Source organism: Salvia hispanica, chromosome 1 (genome assembly GCF_029641045.1).
Source record: "Salvia hispanica isolate PSC_SH4W2 chromosome 1, Shi_PSC_v1, whole genome shotgun sequence".
Taxonomy (NCBI): Eukaryota; Viridiplantae; Streptophyta; class Magnoliopsida; order Lamiales; family Lamiaceae; genus Salvia; species Salvia hispanica.
In genome coordinates, this window is record NC_142692.1 from 65,410,402 (window position 1) to 65,424,333 (window position 13,932).

Sequence of the window (13,932 nt, forward strand, 5' to 3'; positions counted from 1 at the left end):
ATATAGAATAGGTAGGAGGAGGAGGATCAATATAGATTGGACTGGGAACATGAGAAGGATTATTCATGGGATATTCACGGAAAGGGAAAATAGACTCATCAAAAAGAATGTCGCGAGTGATGACAACTTTTCCAGAGGACAAGAGGGCTTTGTATCCTTTGTGGGAAAGACTATAACCAAGGAAAGTTGCTGATTCTGAACGAGGTTGAAGTTTGTGCTTAGTATATGGTCTGAGATGTGGATAACATAGACACCCAAAGACTCTAAGATCATGATAAGAAGGTTTAGTGTGCAAAAGCTTTTCAAAAGGAGAGAGATGTTGGATGGTGTTGGAAGGAAAGCGATTAATTATATAAACAGAGGTTGCAAAAGCATCATCCCAGAATTTGGTGGGGAGACTAGCTTGGGCCAAAAGAGCTAAGCCCATCTCAACAATGTGACGGTGCTTACGTTCGGCAAGTCCATTTTGTTGGGGTGTGTATGGACATGATACATGATGGTGAATACCAGAATTTTGGAGAAAGATAGTTAGGCTTCTATACTCTCCTCCCCAATCAGTTTGTAAGGATTTGATTTTGTGATCTAACTGATTTTCGACCATGTTTTTGAAGTTAATGAAGACATCATGGACTTCACTTTTGGCTTTTAAAAAATAGATCCAAGTGAATCAACTATATTGATCCACAAAACCAACATAATATAAAAAGCCATTACGGGAAGCGATGGGAGCAGGTCCCCACAAATCACTGTGAATGAGCATGAGAGGTTTAGTACAAGAAGAAGAGGATGGAGAATAAGGAAGTCGGTGACTTTTAGCAACACAACAAGGATGACACAATATGCTCTTTTTTATTGAAGTAAAAGGAACATTACAACTGTGTAAGATCTTTTCTACGGTAGGAAAAGCACAATGGCCTAATCTCTTATGCCAAAGGTCTATGCTAACAGAAGTAGTATTGCCAACAGGCACTTCAGGGAAAGCTGGAGTTGAAGTGCGCAGAGACACGGAGTATGCTGAAGGAAAGGAGCTGCTTTAATTGAAATTTGAAGGAGAACTCGAGGACTTGTGAAGAGTGAATTTGTATAACCCTTGATTAAGTATGCCCTTGAGGAGGGTTGCCTTGGAAACCTGATCCTTCACATAGCACACATCAGGATGGAATTCAAAAAAGATCTTATTATCTTTAGAGAAGTTTGAAACACTAAGAAGATTTTTGGTGATTTGAGGGACAAGAAGTAGATTCTTAAGTGAGAAGGATCTAGAGTTAGATGATGAAGGATGATGCATAATGAAGTTGCCAATATGAGAAATTTTTATGCCTGCACCATTTCCAAGATAGAGAGCTTTACCTCCTTGATATTCAGAAGCAGAATTGAGGTTGGATATGTCATTGGAGACATGGTGTGAAGCCCCGGAGTCTGGATACCAAGTGGAAGTCGAAGAAGACATGCTGTCAAAGTTGTACTCGGATGGAGTGTGATAAGAAGAATGGGCTTGAGGATTCTGGTATGGCCTGATATGAGCCATGTGAGCCACTGGATTCTGATTAGCATAGTGTGGACCGCGAGTGGGAGTTTGAGATCTCACAGAAGCACTTTGAGGAGAAAAATTGTGTTCAAAACGGTTCCAGCACCTGTCGGCCGTGTGGCCTGGCTTTTGACATAATTGACAGATCAAACGATTGCCTCCAAACCTGCCTCGGCCACCTCTGCCTCCCCTAAATCCACTTCTTCCTCGTTCACCTCTAGCATAAGTATGTCCACTTCCTCTTGGTTGATCTCTTGGTTGCCCACCAGAGTGTAGGAGATTAGCTGTGGGTTGAGATCCATCCCTGTTGAATGTAGTACTAGATTTCGAATTTTCAAGCCTTGACTCGAAGCTAAGAAGTAGAGCTCCAACATCAGCTACAGAACATACATTAGGTTTGGATGTAATCGCCACCACAACAGGATCATACTCCGAACCTAGACCTCCAAGAATGTGAAGAATGTGGTCCTCTTCAGGGATTTTTCATCCTGTAGATCCGAGTAAGTCACAACATATCTTTACCTTGCTCAAGTACACACTCATCGGCAATGCATCTTTCTTCATAGTCTGTAATTGTAGCTTGTATTGCATTAGTTTAGCTTTGGATTGGCTGCCAAAGCTAGTCTCTATGGCCTTCCATACCTCTTGACTGGAGTTTAGGCCAACAACTAGTACCATAGTGCTCTCTGAAAGAGATAATTGAATCCACGCAGATAACAACTGATCTTGGCGATGCCAAGTCACAAACTTAGGGTTGAGCGTGCTTTGCGAGGAACCTTCAACTTGAATCATTTTAGGAGGAACTACAGAATCTCCCGTGAGAAATCCCTCAAGCCCGTAGCCTCTAACTGTGGCTAAAATCTGTTACTTCCATGACAGATAATTTACATCTGAAAGTTTGGATGATATAGAGTGATTATGAAGGAAAACAGGTGAAGTAGGAGTGGTATTTGATATATCATTGTTGTCTGCCATTGCCAAGCAAAAAAGATACAGGGGAGAAAAAGAAAGGAGAGGTAACAGAGGCTAGGTTTGGAACCTAGCGCTCTGATACCATGAAAGATAAGCTGTAAACATTCATTGAGAGAAAGAAGGCAAAATATGATCTGAATTTTTATTTTGATTTTCAATAATGAAGGAGTACTACAAGTCTCATATTTATAGCTAGAATTGCTAGGTTAAAGGGACCAAAGCCTAGCTGTCAAAATCAATTAAGATCGTCTAATGGAAAAGGAATATGGTAACAAATTAACTCAACATGGTAACAAATAATCTCAGCGAGATTGGTGCTCATCATATTTTCCAACGTTAATATTGCAGAATCATGACAGCTTGCTATTCTTTGGCTACTTCTTGATCAGAGTTTTAGTTTTCTTCAATGGCGGCATTGCTCGACATAGGAGCACTGCTAACAATTACTATAGCTTTGCTGGTAATTGCTACTCTCACCTCTATAAAACCAAAAGAAAGCTTTAGCAAAAAAGGACGATAGATATTTAGCAAAAAAGGTAATGAATTTTGTTGGATTAGGACATCAGTTTGTGAAGATGGCTTTTGTAATTTTGCAGCTTCTGGTGGTGAGATGGGGAATGAGTATCAAGGGCTGTAGACTAACCTCTTCTTCAAAATGTCACATGAAATATACAATTATGGTGAAGGGTGTGCTTCGATGATTAACCAACTCATATATGGCTTAACTATTTCACTAGTAGTAAATAAATAATGTTCAATTTGATTGGGAAAGTGGCGGCTGATCACGGCCACAAATGGATCCACAAAGATCAAAATAATCAAGAAATCAACTTTCCATTTTCTGTCTGTATGGCACAACTCAGCTGATTCTGGGAATAAGTAAAATTACTAGCCTCACAAAGCATGTGGCAATCAAATCCTAGCTAACAAAACCCTCGAACCCTCAATCTCGAGACAGTAACACAATCAACCCTAGCTAACAATTACAATCAATTTGAACAAAAATTTGACAGATCTGCAAAAATGGAGATTTAAAAAAATTGAAACAAAATCAAGCACGACACAGGATGGTGATAAGAATAACAAATTTTCGATTCCGAATAATACCTGACTGATTGTAGTGAGACAAAGGAAGCTCCCGAGAAGGGGAGATTAGGGTTTCTGTCGCAGAGAGAGGCGAGAGAGAGAGAGGCGAGCGAGAGAGGGAGAATGAAATTGGTTTGACCCGTTTTTTTTTTCGACCCGCTTAGGATCCGCGTGTTTTTAATTTGACCCGCGGAATTGAGATGTTGGATTTGGAATTCTTTATCTAAAATTTTGGAATTTAAATCATGGAATTCAAAATTTTAGAATTATAATTCAATTCCAAATCCACTTTTTTTTCAAGTACCAAACAAAAAAATTGGAATTGAAGTTCCCAATTCCAATTCCATTTCCATAGTTTGAATTCTGTGTACCAAACACAGCCTTAAGCTTTTACTTTCACCACTATTTTCACAAAATTCATTCTCTTTTACACATTTATAATTATTTTATTTATAATATTAGTTCTTACTAGTCTACTTCTAAATTTATTTATTTTAAAAAGCAAATACTCCATTTGCTTATTGGAAGAAAAGTCATGATTAATAGCTAACAAAATTATTAAAAATTATTATAAAAATAATTGAATTATAAATATATGAAAAAGAATGATACTCCATTTGGTGTTACGCAGTTTAGACCACCTCCAACCATACACCAAATCCCATTTTTGGTGAAAAAATATTCTCTAACCATACTCCATACCCAAACCTATTTTTAGATTTTTTTTAATAAAACAACACCAAATTTAAAATAAACACCAAAGTTGAGTATTTACTACAAAATTTTTTTATATATCGCATAGTAGTCCTTATAATTGAATAATTATACGACCATTATTTTTGTACTGCTTAGATAGTTGAATTAGTCGCATTATTTGCATTATTTGCATTATTTGCACATATTGAGTAGAGATATGTTAGCTTGTTGTACTAGGGAAATAAAAGTGTTCATCTGGAACTTCGAAATGCGCTAGTCGATCATTTATGGGAACAATAAACAAATTTTGAGTCTTGAATTTTAGTTATTTTTTATGTTTATCGTGATATGTTCTATGTAAATGCGATATATTTAAATGTGTTTCAATTTATATTTGAATTTTATTATAGTAGTTAAGTGTATTTTAATTTTAAAAGAAAGTGTAATTTTTTTGAATTTAAGGTATATTTAGTACATAAATATATTAATAAGAAATTCTGCATACTTATTTAATTTATATAAATTATTAATAAAATATTGTGGAACTAATACGTAATTTAAAATAAATATGTAGGTAAATTGAAAAGGTATAAAAAGTACATAAATATGGAATATTCTTTTAGGATTGGAGTCAAATTACTTTTTGGTAAGACCCATATTAAAAAATAAGTTTGATTTTGAAGTAAATGATCGGAGATAACCTAAAGTCAGAACGCTTTTATCAGCAGTTAAAGACGATGTTGTCGCCAGTTTCCCAATGTAGTCGGCTCATTCGACGGCGAGGTTGATTTTAATGACCATTGCATATATCTTTAATAATCTCTCACTCATAATCTAATTATTTATCTATCATTACCATCATAACCTCTCGCTGTCCCTGCCGCTCAATTTAGGAACACTAACCCAAATGAGCTTGGTGAAGTGATTCTGAACCTCTGAATTGCGTAACATTTTAGCTGCCAGTATGGTCTTTCCGATTCCACGTGCACCAGTGATTAAAACCAACTCAATTTGTTTTGCTCTGTCTAGAGTAAGACGTCGTCTTAGTCTTTTCTCCTCTTTTACGAGAACAGACCAATACTCCTATATAGGTGGCTCGCCCCGTTTGCAAATTATAAGAGAATAGGCCAATTAGTACACAAACTCGTGACCGTTTGTTTGGCAAAACTAAATTGAATTTTTTTCTTCTAATTTCTAGACTCTTTGCATATGTTTGATTCTTGTTACTCGTAATGTTACTAATAAGGCCATTTATTTATCATTATATGCTAATCATAATTATTTTCTTTTTAGTCCGTCCTGAAAACTATAAATTAAAATTAAAATATATGATCAATCCAATACATAGATATAGTGAAGAAAATTATTCATATTTATAGAATTTAAAATGTTTAATTATGACAATTTTGAGATATACTTGAACTCAACCATGATTATATATTTATTTTAAAATTTGTATAAATAGAATATAGTAACCTATAAAGCATGGTTTAAATTTAAAATAATAATGAATTTGGATTTTCTAACTCATTTATCTATTATTAAAGCATGTTTTATAACTTAGTTATTTTAATGAAGTGTCTAATTAGGCTCCAACATAACGTAACAATAAACAACAGTTGCACCTGGGTTTACCTTATTGGATCGATCGGGTCTGTTCTACTAGGGTTGTGGACTAATAAAGTTGTAATTTTATCTGGGTAGAAAATTTCAACGCTAACACTCTGTGGGCTTTTTCAGTCAGTCCACAAGTTTTGGACTGCACGAACATCCCTACCCACGGTTACTTTCCTAACCTTATATTTAGTATTTCGTTCAGGCAATACATTATAAGTAATAAAAAAATAATCAATATAATTCATAATAAAAATTATTTTTATAATGACCATGAATTTTTAGTCAGAATTTTCATCAAATTATATTTAATTTGATTTATGTTTTGTGATTTCTACCGTGAATGTGATTATGCATGAATGTGAGTGTGGAAGAGAAGAGAAGAGAAGCGAAGAGAAGAGAAGAGAAGAGAATCAAATCAAATCAGAGGATCTGCTGTGTGTAAAAGACACACAGAAGATTTACACAATCTTATCAAATGAAAAAAAAAAGAAAGAAATCTTACTTTTCTTAACACGCACCGTTCCAATTTCCATGGTTTCTTTTCCACACATCAAAATCAAATGGTAACTTGGTCAATAATATGGGCTAGATCTTGATTAATTTATTTACTGATAATTACCCTTATAGATACTACTGTATCATAAGATTAATCTTATTGACTATAACTAAATAATATATATATTTAAATTAAAGGCTAAGATCATTCAACTTCGAGTATCAATTAAAAAATGTCATCGAGAGTATTAATGTTAAATTAACAATAAATTAGTTATGACTAACTTTTTAAAATTATCTCAAAACTTGAAATGCATATAACTACCACAATTTAAATTATTTTTGCACACAACATATATCAAATTAAAGATAATTTTGTAAGGATTCTAGCGAGATCTCACTTGTATATATTCCGATATCAAAATTTGAAAAAATATTATTCAATTTTCGTATTTTTATGGAGCAGTTTAATGTCAATGTAACTATCATCATATGTCAACATAATATGTATAAAATGTCAATTCGATATTTAATATACTATATTGACATTCTAATCCAAAACCCTAAATATGATAGTTTTTTTTATCTTTGTAAATTTAAATAATAAAAAATAAAATTACACATTGCGAATTATAGACCACTAAATCTCTAAAGATCTTATGATCTCTAATTAGTTGTAGTTAGCAATTGATCAGACTCCCTATTTTATAATCATATTTCACATTATCTAATTCTCAAATATTCTAGAAATTGCTTAAAAGTCTTATTGATTTAATTTTATATCTATAAATTACTAACATTATTGGACCAGCGGTGCGGCACACAAAGGGGCTGTTGCATGGGGCACACTGGCTGAATGTCGAGCACAAATTGCACACACGGTCCAAAATGCACGCTTGTGCCAATGGGTTCCAACCATGCGACCGCATCCACAACACACATATTTAAAATAATGTTACTTTTGTCATGCTTAAGGTGAAACATTTTTTTTATGTATTGTTGTTTTGAGTTAATCGGAGAAAAAATGATGTAAGAAATAAAATAACATAGAGAAAAATGACGTATATCTGTCGTACAGTAATATTTAAAATTTACAAAGATGACTATATATCTGTATATCAACCTACGAGCCAACTTTAAATACCACACTGAACTTGGGTGACTTTTATCTCTGAACTGTTGGTTGAAATTGGAGGAGTATTGTGTTTCATCATTAATACTCCCTCAGTCCATATTATGTGTCTCAGTTATTTATTTTGATCGATTCCTATTTAATCCAACAGTTTAGTACTCCCTCTGTTCTATAATAGCTGAGACATTTTTTTCCGTATGGAGATTATGAAAAGTTGTGCTAAGTGGTTAAGTAAATGAAGAATGAAAAAAAAGTAGAGCGATAAAGAGATAATAAAGTAAGAGAGAGTAAAATAAGTGAGAAGAAATGTGTTACTACTTTTTACTAAGAAGAAAAATGACTCTATTACTATGGAACGTACCAAAATGACAAAATAACTTTACTATTATGAAACGGGAGAAATATATAAATTTTTATTAGAAAAAATTAATACTTCTTCTGTCCCACTAAATATAAAGCATTTGCTTTTTGAATATTTTTTTATTTAGTGTTGTTTTGTGAATTAAATATTGAGGTAATAGCTGATAATTTCATTAACTTGGGGCATGTTTTGATTTTCCTGTAAATTTGAAAATTGGTAAAAAAAATCTCAACTTTTACGGTCTGCGGCAATTTCCCACCGAATTATCTCCATTTATATGTACTGTATAATTGTAGATGTAGTGGTAATAATTTAGTCAACCTTCGCTTTACTATTCTGCCTTTTTCTTTGATTTGACGTGAAATTTTGTTTATATGTTGGAAAATCATGTGCTACAATCGATGAGAAACGTTCAACGTGAATTAATTTTGTTTATATATATGTTGGAATATCATGTACAATGGATGAGAAATGTCTATATATACGTGCAGTATAATCATCACGAATTATCTTCCAATTTATGCAGTTTTTAAGTGGTTATAGTTTAGTCACCCATCGCTATTCTAATGTCTTTTTTCATTGGTTTTAGACGCAATTCCGACGTTAAATTTTGTTTTTATGCATGAATATTATTTTGTAATCTCTTTTTATCTTTACCTATTTAAATCGTTACACTTGAGATAGTGGAGTTTCCCACAAATACACTTCACTTCAATACATCAATAAAGAGAGTATGATTTCTGCTAAAAGAATAGCAATCAATTTTCTTCATGTTGTTCTTTTTTGTGTTTTTGTTTCAGGAGATGCTGAAGTGAGATGCATAGATAAGGAGAGAGAAGCTCTTCTCACCTTCAAGAATGGCCTCATCGATGGTCGTGGTGTTCTCTCGTCGTGGCAAAGCAACGAATGCTGTGATTGGTATGGTGTTGAGTGCAGCAACATCACTAGCCATGTTATCACCCTTCAATGTGATTACTGCGGATTGCAAGGCGAGGTTCGTTCTTCATTGCTCGAGTTGCATCATTTAAATTATCTTGACCTCAGTGGGAATAATTTGGAGGCATTCCAATACCACAGTTCATAGGTTCCATGAAGCAATTACAACACTTGTCTCTTGAGGATTCTAACTTTCATGGGATTATTCCTCCTAATATAGGGAACCTTACCAACCTACGCACACTTGATATCTCTGATAACTCTTTGAGTTCCACGTCTCTTTCCATAATTGTTTCAGTATTGGAATCACTCGAAATACTGGACTTGTCTCATAATCAACTGAATGGATCGATGCCCGACCTTAGAGCATTTTCTTCATTGACAGAACTGCACCTTAGCGGAAACAATTTTTCTGGCTACATTCCTCTAAGTATTGGCAAATTCTCAAAGCTTCAAGTTCTAGATCTTTCTTTAAATTCTTTTGAAGGTTTAGTTCCTCCAAGTATTGGCCAACTCTCAAATCTTCAAACTCTAGATCTTTCTTTTAATTCTTTAGAAGGTTTAGTCTCTGAATCTCACTTCTCCAAGCTTGATAAGTTAAAGACACTAGTTTTATCCTTCAATTCATTGATCTTGCATATTGAATCGGATTGGAGCCCTCCTTTTCAGTTGGAAAGTATATATTTTGGCAGGTGCAATGTCGGCCCATCTTTTCCGAAATGGATTCAAACTCAGATGAATTTGTCTGTCCTTGATCTCCGTGGTGCCAATATAACAGATGAAACCCCGAGTTGGTTGTGGAGTAGTTCATCTTTGTTATACTGCTTATTTCTCTCAGACAATCAAATAAGTGGTACAGTTCCGAATCTCTCATCCTCATCCATCAAGTTCATAGATCTTAGTTACAATCGATTCTCAGGTCATATACCATTATTCCCTGCCAACGCTATTGATATTCAGTTCAGTGGAAATAAGTTCTCCGGATCAGTTTCATCTATTTGCAAAACTAGCCATGATGACCTTATATTCCTTGACATCTCCAATAATCAGTTGACAGGAAAGGTTCCCGACTGTTGGGAGAAATTTCCGAACTTGCACTCCCTCAATTTGGCTAGCAACAAGTTTTCGGGTAAAATTCCTCTTTCTTTGGGAAATTTACAAAACTCTGTTGCACTGCAGATGCATGGTAACAATCTATTCGGTGAGTTGCCTTACAATTTGAGTCTTTGCCAAAAGTTGTTAATCATTGATGTTGGAGGGAACAAGTTAACAGGAGAAATCCCCACTTGGATTGGCCAAATGCATCAAATGCAATTTCTAAACCTTCGTGGAAATATATTGCATGGCAGTATTCCTCCTGAGATATGCAATCTTACTAATATTCAAGTTCTGGATTTCTCGATAAACAACTTGTCTTCGATAATTCCCGACTGCTTCAACAATTTTATTGTTTTGGCTAGTAAGAGTACCACATATCTTGATCCATTTCTCTTTAGTATATACTTTTATAATAACAATGAAAATAAACACTATGGATATTCCTCATTTCTATGGAAAGGTAAGGAATCAGGATACAAGACAAATCTCGAGTTTCTCAAACTCATTGATTTTTCAAGTAATAGATTGACAGGGAACATACCCAAATCATTTTCCAACATGAGGGATTTAAATTCCTTGAATCTATCAAGAAATAGTTTGTCGGGAGGTATAATTCCAGATATTGGTAAAATGGAGATGCTAGATTCTCTTGATCTATCACAAAACCAACTCTCTGGCAAGATACCAACAAGTTTGGCAGAAATATACACTCTTGGTTTTCTTGATTTGTCGAACAACAGTTTGTTTGGAAAAATTCCAACAAGTACTCAACTTCAGAGCTTCAATGCATCCGCTTATGCCGGTAATAATGGACTTTGTGGCGATCCTCTGCCAGAGTGTCCCGAAGATAGCTTGAGGCCATCCACCACTAGTAGTCCACCGGATAACATGAATGAGAAAGAAAACAATAGCTTCTTTCTTATGCAAGAAGTTGATATATCAATGGTCATTGGTTTTATTATTGGATTTTGGGGAGTTGTTGGTTCATTCGTACTGAAGAAATCATGGAGAGATGCATTCTTCCACTGGTTGGATGTTGCTGGAGATTGGTTCTACGTCAAAGGTGGTGTGCTTGTATCCAAATTCAGACCAAGTTGAAATTAATAGAGGTAATATTAACTACATATCATGTGATTAAATCATTTGTAGGTTTATTGTCCTAAAATTTATTTTAGAATGTTGTCTCCAAGATTTCATTTTATAGAATAACACCCCTATTGTTTTCAGGAGTGAAACCACACAATTATGAATCAAGGTGTGAAGAAACGCATGGAGAGATAAATTTTTTAAGTTATGTAATTGGGTTTGTATTGGTCCTACTATTTTATACTTTCACTTTGTTTTCATTTTTTTTTTAACTTTCATTAGTATACTCTATGTCGTGTTTGGTTCTTCTAACAAAATGAAATAAGGTTACGACTCTAAGCTATACCAAAAAGGACAACAAAATAACGAATGTTCTTTAATTTATTTAAACTGTAAATAGTCTAAATCCAAAATGACATTTGTAACGCTCCACTTTTTGAATCCTAATTTTCATATTCTATTTGTTTTGAATTTAATGCTTTTAATGCCGTAAAGTTTGTGGATTAAATGACGAGTTAAATGGTCAGTTGATCATTCTCGTGACCTAATTTGATTTAGAGTTTTGACTGTGTGTTGACTGAATCAATTTCGTTTATTAAGTGGCGTGACGTGTAGACTATTTAGTGCTTGGTGAATTTAATTGTTATTCGAGTATTCAGAATTTTTACAAGTTGCGAATTGGGATGGAAAAATTTCAATTTCAAATTAAAATAATTCTTTTCTTTGAGCAATATTTATTGGAACCAATTTCATATTGATCCCGATAAATTAAATAAATAATACAAAGAAATGCAAGTTTAGGCTAAAATAATTAACTAATTTAAATCCTACACATATGAGCCCAAATTCTAATTTCCTCTTTTTTTGCACCCAAAGACTCTGACGAGAGAAGTCACAGCCACAGAAATCTTTATCCCGCAACTCTTCACGCTCAAAGGTTTCCAGACTTCCACCTTTTTGTTTTCTTTTATCAATTAATATGGTTATGTTCCTGTTTGTTTTTATTAATTAATTTATTTTGGATTGGGCTAATGTAATGGTTTTATATAAGTGTTGGGCCAACTATAATAAACTAAGTGGGCTGAACATGTAATCCTAGAAGCTGGGCGATTTTGTTGTGGCGTCAGACGGGAGCTATTTGGTGGGAAGACGGTAGTGTTTGACGGTGATTTTAGGCAGATATTACCGGTTGTTCCTAAGGTCAGTCGACAAGATGTTGTGAATGCTACTATTAATACTTTATATCTATAGAAGGACGATGAAGTTTTAAAGTTAACTAAAAATATGCGACTTTTGGGTATTGAATCTGATGAAGAAGCATACAAATTGAACGAATTTTCTAAGGGTGCGTTCGGTACCACGGAATTCAAGCCGTGGAATTGGAATTGGAGCTTCGAATTCCAATTCCGCTGTTCAGTATCACAAAAATGTGTGGGTTTGGAATTGAATTCTAATTCCATCCATTCCAATTCCACAATTCTAATTCCATATAATACCAAAAGAATTATAAATCAATTCAATATGAAAAACGGGTCAGAATTAAAAAAATTATAGCTGACAATAATTTTTTTAATTAAAAAAATTTATTGATATTTAAAAATTGAAATTTAAAATTTAATTTTGTAAAATTAAATCTATTATTGAAATAAAGAAACAAAGTAAAGGATGACAAAAGGGAAGAAGAATGATAATTTTAAAATAATATCAGATTTAGTACATAATTGAAATAATATCAGATTTAAAATATTAAAAGTGTAAAAAGACCAAATTGCATAAACCCCCCAAAACACCCCAAAAAGGTATTTTCGACCGAAAATGCACCATTTTCGAGATAAACCCTTAGTCCAGGGATGTCTAGCGATATTTTTAAAGTTCAGGGACTATGGGCGAGATAAACCCATAGTTATAGTTCACTCTTTAAAATATTTTCTTGTGAGCCGATTTTATTTCCAAAATGTTGGGGACATGAGCGGCCGGTTGGCATCACTGCAACGCCTTGGGCGGCCAAAATTAATCGAAATATCTAATTGGAAAAATTTGTAATCCTATCAATAAAAATAATCAAAGCCCAGGGATTCATTCATCTTAATTATTACTTGATTTCTTATATTGATCTATGTGTTATTTTAAATTCTAAAGGTGATATCTTGCAAGTGAATCGTGATCGCAAGGGAAAGAATATAATTTCGGATTAAACATTCGAGGTGGGCTTTCTTTTAAACAAGGATAATGTCCTGATTATTTTCTCGATGGGAATGAAATGTGAATATGTTTATCATGCCGTATTTTGGTTTTAGCGTGCCTATTTGAAATGGTTTTGCCATTTATTATGTAAACCGAATTCGGATCCTTGTAGGGCCGCAAACCTTACTTGGATTAGAGTACACCTATGGTAGACCGTGTGTCTTCTTATGGGTTGGCGGGTCTAGTGACTTAGTTTGTGGCCACATTCCAAGTCTTGTATGAGCAAATATGGTAAATGTCTATGCGAAATTGGCTATGCAGCTGTGATTCTGAACGATGAAATATTTTGGTGCCTCGGGCCTTTCTAAAGCTAAAATACTCATGGTTACTTGACAATGACATGATAGATATAATATTTTTTTTGATAACTGTGTTTTTGGCATAAGTCCACTGAGTATTTTATACTCTCTCCGTTTCTTCATAGTTGAGGCGGAACTTTTCGGCACGGAGTTTTAGAAATGAATGTTGAGTGTGTTAAATAAATAGATAAAAAAGTAAAAGAGAGGAGAAGGTAGAGTGAATAAAGTATAAAGTGAATAAAGTAGAGAGAATAAAGTAAGAGAGAGTAAGTAAGAAAGAAAAAAAAGTTACCATATGTGGAAATGATTCAACTATGAAGAAACTTCCAAAAATGGAAAAATGACTCAACTATGAAGAAGCGGAGGGAGTAGTACTCAGCCT

At 34.0% G+C, this 13,932-nt stretch overlaps 1 non-coding gene and 1 pseudogene across 2 annotated transcripts; one reads left to right on the top strand and one right to left on the bottom strand.

Moving 5' to 3' along the window:
* Window positions 1-1,872: 1,872 nt before the first annotated feature.
* LOC148934415 (small nucleolar RNA Z247) lies at window positions 1,873-2,008 on the bottom strand. The gene has a single exon (XR_016134824.1). It is a non-coding gene; the product is annotated as a small nucleolar RNA Z247 (small nucleolar RNA).
* A 6,370-nt stretch (window positions 2,009-8,378) lies between these two features.
* On the top strand, window positions 8,379-11,346 carry LOC125223970 (receptor-like protein EIX2; annotated as a pseudogene). The gene is made up of 3 exons (XR_016137803.1): window positions 8,379-9,676; window positions 9,743-11,030; window positions 11,149-11,346. The product of XR_016137803.1 is annotated as a receptor-like protein EIX2 (transcript).
* Window positions 11,347-13,932: the final 2,586 nt, after the last annotated feature.